Source organism: Fundulus heteroclitus, unplaced genomic scaffold, assembly GCF_011125445.2.
Source record: "Fundulus heteroclitus isolate FHET01 unplaced genomic scaffold, MU-UCD_Fhet_4.1 scaffold_68, whole genome shotgun sequence".
Classification (NCBI taxonomy): domain Eukaryota; kingdom Metazoa; phylum Chordata; class Actinopteri; order Cyprinodontiformes; family Fundulidae; genus Fundulus; species Fundulus heteroclitus.
In genome coordinates this window covers 1796744-1805420 of record NW_023397121.1, presented here as the reverse complement: position 1 = coordinate 1805420, position 8677 = coordinate 1796744, and the positions used below count along the sequence as shown (strand labels likewise).

The 8677-nt window shown below is 43.9% G+C and overlaps 1 long non-coding RNA gene across 1 annotated transcript; it reads left to right on the top strand.

Annotated features, from left to right (window-relative positions):
* Positions 1-401: 401 nt before the first annotated feature.
* Positions 402-4543, top strand: LOC118561619. The gene is made up of 3 exons (XR_004930171.1): positions 402-573; positions 3586-3756; positions 4414-4543. It is a non-coding gene; the product is annotated as an uncharacterized LOC118561619 (long non-coding RNA).
* The last annotated feature ends 4134 nt before the right edge of the window (positions 4544-8677 follow it).

Sequence of the window (8677 nt, the reverse complement as noted above, 5' to 3'; positions counted from 1 at the left end):
CAGACGCCAGAGCCATCAGACTTAAATATCCAGCAGCAGCAAGTGATCATGGATGGATTTATGTTCAAGGAGAGTTTATTGTTGGCTGCTAATCTCCAAGCTCTAGTGCCCCCCCCCCAACCCTAAGCCCAGAACATCTTCATCAGCAGCCGCCACTGCTGAGAACCACACCTTGATCTGGACCTTCACACGTCATGATAACATGTTCTGGTTCTGCTGGCTTTAACTCTTTAAATCAGTTCTACTGGATCACATATCAGACATCAGTTCATCATGTTTCTGGCACTTTTACATTCACGGACATTCATTTTCTACATTTGATCATTTATTTGTTCATGTTTCAGTTTTAACCTGCATCCTGGTGGCTTCAGCTCACATCTTTCATTCTTTATTCAGATTGAAGGACTGCAGTTTGTCAGAGATCAGCTGTAAACATCTGTTCTCTGCCCTGAAGTCCAACCCGTCCCATCTGACAGAACTGAACCTGAGTGACAACAACGACCTGAAAGATGGTGGAGTGAAGGAGCTCTGTGGTTTCCTCCAGACTCCCCTCTGCAAACTACAGACACTGAGGTCAGACTCCATGTTTTAGTTCTGATATCTGTGATGTGAAAGTTGTGTTGACACTAAACTGCAGACATCTGGCTGATATTCTACTGATCCACACTGAGGATCTTCATGGTAAAGTCTGCTTTCTTCTTCACTGCTTTGTTCCACTTAAAGTTTCTTTCTTTTTCTAACTTCCTGTCAGCATTTATTCAATAATCAGCAGAAAACATGAAACAATGAGCTGAATTTCAGTTTAGAGTTGCAGCTTTTATCCAGAACTGAGGAAGAGGAAGAGAGAAGAACTAAAATGCTGATGTTTCATTTATTTGAAGGTTTTTAATCTCTTTAAACCTTCATCAGGTCAGTGTTTCTCCATTTTCTACAGGATGATGTTAAAATAATTGAATTAGTGGATGTAATTGAGCTGAAAAGCAAAGTTCAGATCTTGTATTGTAATAAATCTTTGCTGAGTTTGTTCCTGGACTTGGAGCCAGTTTTTAATGTTGTCTCTCTGTGTAACTGAGTCTGAGCCCTGATCTCAGGTCAGAAGCGGACAGCATTGGGACCCCCAGTGTGTAGAAATGCCCCTCATGTGAAGCGGCTCAGAGGGGATTCAAGCCAGTTTAGAAAAGTCAATTTCAGCTCCTGGAATCTGTGTGACAGGAACAAATCTATAATCCCTGATTGATGCTTCAGCACTTTTAGAAGCTCTGCAAGGATTTTACTGACTAAAACACTCAGACACAACATGTCACAGTAGCAGGTTCTGCTTCTGGGAGCTTCAGCTCCTAAAGTCAGTTTACATGAAATATTCTCCATCACATCATGTTTTTATGGCTGTGGAATCATTAAAATACTTCATTTATCTGCATTAATCTCCATTTGTTCATATTTGCTCCACAATTGCTGCTGACTTATTTGTTTTCTATGAAACTTGAATCATTTGGCTGCAGAAGCTGAGTTTGTATTGATGGAGCTGCTGGTGGAGCTGACAGAGGTGAAGAGCTGAAGTCAGCAGGGCTGTCATTTAGAAAGCTTGCTGACACTAAATGGAGCTGAAATGTGCGTACGCCACTTTCCAGCAGAAGTTAGGATCTCTAAAAATGAACTTAGGGGAAAATGTGTGGTCCTCATGCCAGCTCTGACCCAGGCGTACGCTCATTTTGGAGACGGGGAAAATGGAGACGCAGATGGTGAAGTGGTGAATTACAGCCAACCTGCATGAGGATTCCTCTCAGACGTTCACTTTCACTCCATATCAGACTTTAATCACAGATCATCTTGATCAGAAGCATTAAAACCTCAGTATTATTCATTCTGCTGCTGGTGACTCTTAAATCCATCTGGGACATTTCAGATAAATCTAAATGCCCATAAGCCATCTTAAATCTTAAATCAAAGTCTGCTAACATCTTCTCTGGGTTTTCTACCTTCACATTCCTCTCTCCAATCATCACCAGGGTGACGTGTTCCACAGATTATTGTGACCAGGTGAGCAGCAATCACTTTAATTGCTGCAAACAGTCAAACACACTCGTGCGTAATGCTGCTGGCTGGATGCATTGGCACTGCTGGAAGACCGTGCAGATGGAGAATTGAGGAAACGCGCTTTCAGGGATCAAAGATTTCCTGGCCAATTTCAATGAAAAGAGTGCAGGCAGACACTCCCAATGGACTGGGGGAACCATCATACCACGACAGAATTAGCAGTCTACACTTCATCTCCGGTAAATACAACTTAATTCTGCTCTAGTCATTGTTCTACTTAAATAGCGGCGGAGGGGAGGTGGCGATCGCTACACGGGCCGGAGAAGCAGAGTGGATGCGCTGCAGCAGCAGCACGCCGCATCATTTTAGTTTTCTTCGTGGAATCACTGTACAATAATGTTCACCAGACAGCGGCTGCATTACGCCCCTGTTCACGCGCGCTAGTACTTCTATGTTTACGCTGCAATGTTGCCGACACCTCCACCCATTTTAACAAGACAAAAACACCAAAACAATCCGTAGTGAGCAATGTTTTTTTATCCTACCGGGCGGGTCTTCCTCTCTGCTGAGACGCGGTCTGTGTCCGACTCCGCTTTCTGCTGTTACAAACATGTCTGAACATCCATCCATCCATTTTCTGACCCGCTTAATAATGAGGACTGGCCAATATCTTGCTTCTGACTCCCAGCATGCATTGTGCTGTTCCCCACAGGGGAAAGTGGCTCCACCTCCCTGTGAGGAGGTGAAAGGCAGCTCTCCACCCCCTAGAGAGCAGAGAAGGAGGCTTTCTGCTCACACCCAGGCAGTGCTCACCTTTTTAGGGGGGGGGGGGGGGACCTCTCTCCTCTGAATGTGGATCTGAACCCACAGCCACAGGGGAATTTCACCACGGCAGCACAGCGTGGTTTACTTCTTTAACAACTTATTTTAACAGCTTCTTAACAACTTGTTTTAATGTGGACAACATCTGAGCTTTTACCTCTGATTTCCACATTTAATAAACTCCTCTCTGGGAAATTTTTCCAAACGTTTCTTTGCTTTTTCTCCGTGGCTGCCACGTCACCATGATGAAAAAATGATCAGCTGACACATTTTCTACACATCAACATTCATGAGGTGCTTTGCATCGGAGCGTTTCTGCTTGAATCTGGGCGTGTAGAGGGCAGAACCTGAGCCAGAACCTGGTACCAAATGTATCGCTACAGCTGGGATCTAGAAAGGAAAATGGCTGCTGCTGTGTCCTGAGCATGGTTTGATTCATCTGAATATTTTTACCATACTCCATTTTCTTTTTCTTGGCGTTCACTTTTAGTACGGATTCCACACAAAGTTTCTAAATGAGAGCCAGGACTGTAAAAACTGCTAAACAAGTTTTAACTGTTGAAAGTTCTGATATTGTTGATTGTTGAAGAGCTGAAGTCAGCAGGTCTTTATTGAAGCAGCAGCTTGTTGTCATTAATATTAATGAGAGTTCTTTAACTGGTTCTGTTGGACTGTTAGAACCTGCATCCTGGTGGCTTCAGCTCACATCTTTCATTCTTTATTCAGATTGTGGAGCTGCAGTTTGTCAAAGATCAGCTGTGAACATCTGGTAACGGCGCTGAAGTCAAACCCGTCCCATCTGACATTACTGGACCTGACCTACAACGACCTGAAGGAGTCAGATGTTCAGCAGCTGCAGGATCTTGTAAAGAGTCCAGACTACAAACTGAAAACTCTGTAAGTAGAATGGTTGGAGTGAGTCCAGCTGCTGTCAGCAGAACTGTTCTGAACCCAGTTGGTACCAAAGCAAAGATCCAGTGTTTCCAGTAAAGCTGCAGCTTCTCAGTGGGAGGAGAATGGTGACAGGCTTCCTGATTGGACACAAAGACAACAATGAGCCAATCAGAGGAGCCAGCAGCTTGTTGTCTTCCTGTCTTTGTGTCCATGTGAAGATGACTGTTGTTGTTGTGTTCATGTCTTCCAGCTGACAGCCTTCCACCATGTCTAGAGACAGTGGTCCTCATTCATCAAGCTGTGGAGCATCAGATCTGATCTCACACTCTTTGTTCTCTCATTTCAACAGCAAACAGCTGATCAGTTTCATCTTAGTCACAGCTCTGAGATCAGTCTGACTGCAGCCTGCAAATCACTGATTTCACAGCCCATCATTACATTTAGTCACCATGTGGTCTTTCTACAGAGCACAAGCTCTGCTGAAGTCCACTCAGCACATCTGGACATGTGTCCTTCTCTCACTAGTTTCATCCAGATGTGTTCAGGGACAGCCTCCATGTTTCTTAGTCAGCTGATGTTTCAGGAACAGATGTTCATGTTCAGCTTCCAGAGGCTGAAACACTCACTGATCTCCTCTGTTGCTCCTTCTTCTCTCTGCAGGAGGAGGTGATGATCTTAGTGGAGGAGAGAAGCTGAGCTGTCCTGATGATCCAGAGGTTGAAGCTGCAGCAGTTTGACTTTAAAGAGACTCTGACTGGATCCTGATGATGAACTCTGACCTTAGAGATGTTGATCCTGTTTATCTGATCATGTCTGTCATTTAGTGTCTGATATTGTTTGTCTCTGTGGACCAATGAGGATCAAATGAAAACTAAGCTGCATTTAGTGGCTCCATGGAGTTTTGATCTGAATCTGATGAAACTGCAAAGTTGATCTTTTTTCTCTCTGCTTCATTTTCAGCCTGTAAGCCAGAAATCTGAAATAAAGCTCAGCTCTAAAGTTTTCAGGCTGCATGTTTGCTTCATTGTGATGCAGTTTCTGCAGGTTTTTCAGCATATTTTAGATGTTTTCTGCAAATGTTTGGGCAGCTCTGCTCCTTTTATCTGTTGCTGCAAACAGCTCAGTGAGTAAATGATGGTTTCTTCAATCAGAGGATGAAGCTTTTCTTCAGGATTTTACATCAAATCTGTTTATTTCCTTCTTTCTGAAGGTAAAATCTAAAAGTGAGTAAAGATAAAGTTTGATCTGCTCCAGCTTCTCCTTTGGTGAGCATGGAAACACTTTCTGCAGCAGCTCAGAGACTTTCAGATCTTCTCTGGAGGATTTTCTCTGTTCTTCCTGCAGAACGGTTCTGGTTCTGTTGGATCTGAGGCTCATCATGTAGCTCTGCTCTGCTGAGGTCAGAACATAGATTTTAATCCTGTTTAGGGACTGTGGGGGTAAAACCTTCACCTGCAGCTCCTCATCAAGTCCACTGTGGACGTTGGAGAAGGAAAAAAGACGCGACGATTAATTAGAAAGAAGCAGACTTTGTGTCTGAGCCTCCATCTTTAATCCTCATATCTGGAGCTTTGGATCAGAACCATGACTTCCTCTTTATTATTAGATTTATTATTAACTTTAATATTATAGCTGCTCAGCTTTGTCCTCCTGGTTCTGATCACGTTCCTCCATCTTGGGGCTTTATTCAGTCTGAGAGGAAACAGGAAGTGACTGTGAGCTCACAGCTAAAGAATCTGAACAAACGGGTCGGTCCAAGATTCCCACTGAGAGAACAAAGGTTTAACTTCCTGGTTCAACTGTCAGAGAATAAAAACATCTTCTGTTTGCTGAGAAGATGTGAAGAATTAAAGCTGAAGCAGAAGCAGACTGGGTTCTGGTTCTGGTTCTGTTTACAGAGAGAAAACCAGGAGAAGTTAAGCCGCCCTGATCCAGGTTCTTCTCTTTGCTCTGATCTAAACTGACTGCAGTCTGAACCTGACTAGACCTGCTTCTCCTGATCTCATCACACCTGACTCCTCTGAGGCTCCGCCCCTTCTCACAGGACAGGTGAGTCTACCTGTGTGGAACAAGGTTTAGATTCCTTTCTGCTCATCTCTGCATTGACAGCAAACTGGCCCTAAATGGCTGCCCAGTGCTGCAGTCAGTAGCTCTGTTAGCTAGCAGCAAGAAGATCCTGGGTTCAACACCTGCTTTACCTGGAAGAAGCCAGGTAAAGCAGGTGTTCTCTCTGGGTACTCTGGCTTCCTGCTACAGTCCAGAAACATGATTGTTAGGTTAAATGGTGACTCTAAGTTACCCTTAGGTGTGTGAGGAGGAGACGGGATCAGAGTGTCTGATTACAGGGACATAATTGACTGCTTTGATTTTCTGCAAGCAGCTCTATAATAGATCAAAGCATATGGCTGTAATAAAAATAAGAATAATGGGCGTGATTGGGTGCCACGGTGGTTAGCACACACAACCCATGTACAGAGGCCTTAGCCCTCTAGGCGTTTGCTGCAGGCTGGACTCTGACCTGTGGTCCTTTGCTGCATGTCTCTGCCCTCTCTGGTAGCCCCTTTGCTGTCAGCCCACTGTCTGAGAAACCAGCCACTAGTGCCGTAAAAACCTCAATAATAATATATCCATCCTTAGATATGTGGCAACCTGAGGGGGGATTTTCTTTTACTTTGAAACACGCATGTTAAAGTTTACAATACGGGAAACCAACAGCGCCACCTGGGATAACTGCAGGAAAATGGTAATAAGGGCCCAGGTAAGTTCTGCTGGAAATGAGACACGATATAGAAAAGTCTACAAAACTTTATTAAACTTCAGTAGGTTTAATTCAACAAGAACCTGGACTTGAATGTTTAAACAGTGTAAATTGAGTATAATTTTTATTTTAAATGAGACCGAGGCTTAGCAATGGGGGGAAAGTGGTGAGGAGAAAAGGGAGCACCCTGGACACTACAGAAACACAGCAAACACAAGCAAAGGGTGCTCCAACACAACACAAGCCAAAACACCAGGGCCACCAGGGCTCACCACTGCCACCACAGTAGCCTCAGTCCCTAAATGACAGACAAAACTAAATCAATATGAGTAAAACAGTGATACAATGCCACTACAATATTGCACTGCATCCCATAAATGGTGCCACCAATGAAAGTTCAGCTAAGTCTTTAAAACATGTCTTTATAGGCAAAACAGCAGCGAGTGTCAATCCACGTTGAATGCTGATCAGAGGCTGGTCAGGTGGCTGTAACTGGTAAATTCCCAGCATGCCAGGTAAACAAGTCCACAATTCCTCCTCACAGTGTAGCTTCCTGCCAGCAAACAACAGGACAGATGGCTCCAGAGGTCTGAGGAGCAACAAAGAAGCCCAGCACAGTTTGACAAACAAAGACAAGCAGCTGAGTTCAACAGCAGCAGCCTTGTGGAGACCTGCTGATATACAGCAGCCAAGATTGGCCTTAAAGTGGCAGCGTACCATTTGTGCTGCTACATAGAGATACATAGATTATTATTATTTATTCATTATATATTTCTAGAACAAGGTAGATTTGGTCAGCTGGCATGAAGCTGAGTCTCTGTGTTTATGTCACACGTGACTCTACTAGCTCCAAAATGCTTTTACACAAACCACCAGGAAATAATGATATTATTATACTATTTAAACCTTATTGAACAGTTCTCCACATCCATAATGTAGCAGTGGGATGTTATTACACTAGATTGTCCAGTGAGAAGCTATTCCGCTAGGAAACTATATGAGCACCGGAGGCTTTTATTTTGAAAAGACGACAGATCCATTGACAAACAGCGGGTAACTTCCTGTTTCTAAATGATTATTTCTATTGAAATTTAAGGTGTTGTGAATGAAAATGTAAATAATGATCTTTGCTGGTGAAGCTATTGAGTTGATGGATTGTTGTTGTGAGTGTTAGTTGGGAGTTTAAAAAGACAAATTAACGGATCATAGCATTATAGTCTGTGAAGGGTTTCCCACTGCTCTCCATCGCTCTTTCTGTTGGCATTCCGTGGGAGAAGCTATGAAGTTTGGTTTTCTGTCTTCAATAAGTGGATTTGAAGCATAATAAGTGACAGTTTGATGATTGTTGTTGTAAACTAATGTGCTGTGGAGCATTTAAAGCTTGTTAAAGAGTGCTAGAAGTGTGTTAGCAGTTGTTTAGCTGCTCTTATGCTAGCTGAAAGATTGCTAATGAAAAGGCTCCATCCATGTTTAGCTGGACTCTAATCTTTCTTTCTTTCTACGCTGAGCTAAAACATTCAGTCCTGCTTCTACGGCCATCATTTTCTCCCTGAAATCATCTGCAAGTGTTCAGCAAATGTTGCCACAGTCAGCTTGACTTTCTCCCAGCTTGGAGTCCCAGAAAAGATTGATTTCATGGGTGATTTCTGGCAATCTTCTGCTGATGTTTGTGCTGAAAGCCAAAGTGGAAGAAGATCCCAGTCAGAGCTGCAGGTCCAGTAAAGTTCTGCTCAGCAGACTGGTCAGCAGCTCAGCTCAGTCTGCTGAGGATCTGGAGATGTTGAGGCTCTCAGCAGCTTTAGGTGAGTCTGATTCCAGGAGATCTCCTCTCCAAAGTGTCTCCAAGTGTCCTGTCCTCCTGAGATGTTTCAGAGCAGCATCCTAACAGCACAGCTGAGGAAACGTGTTGCTTGGAGATGTTCAGCAAGGAAGCAGAGCCTGTGTGGAGGTGACTGCTGCTGCTGCTCTCACTTCTTCTTCTTCTTCTTCTTCTTCTTCTTCTTCTTCTTCATCCAGCTTGATGCTGCCAAGCCTCCTGTGGAGCTTGTGGCCCAGAAAGCAAAGCAACATGTTGGTTTTGCTGAATCTCCTCCAGCTGCAGCAGTTTTCCACCTTAAAGCTGCTTCAGGCCAGATGTGAGGGAAAGAGGAGCTGAAGAGTTCAGCA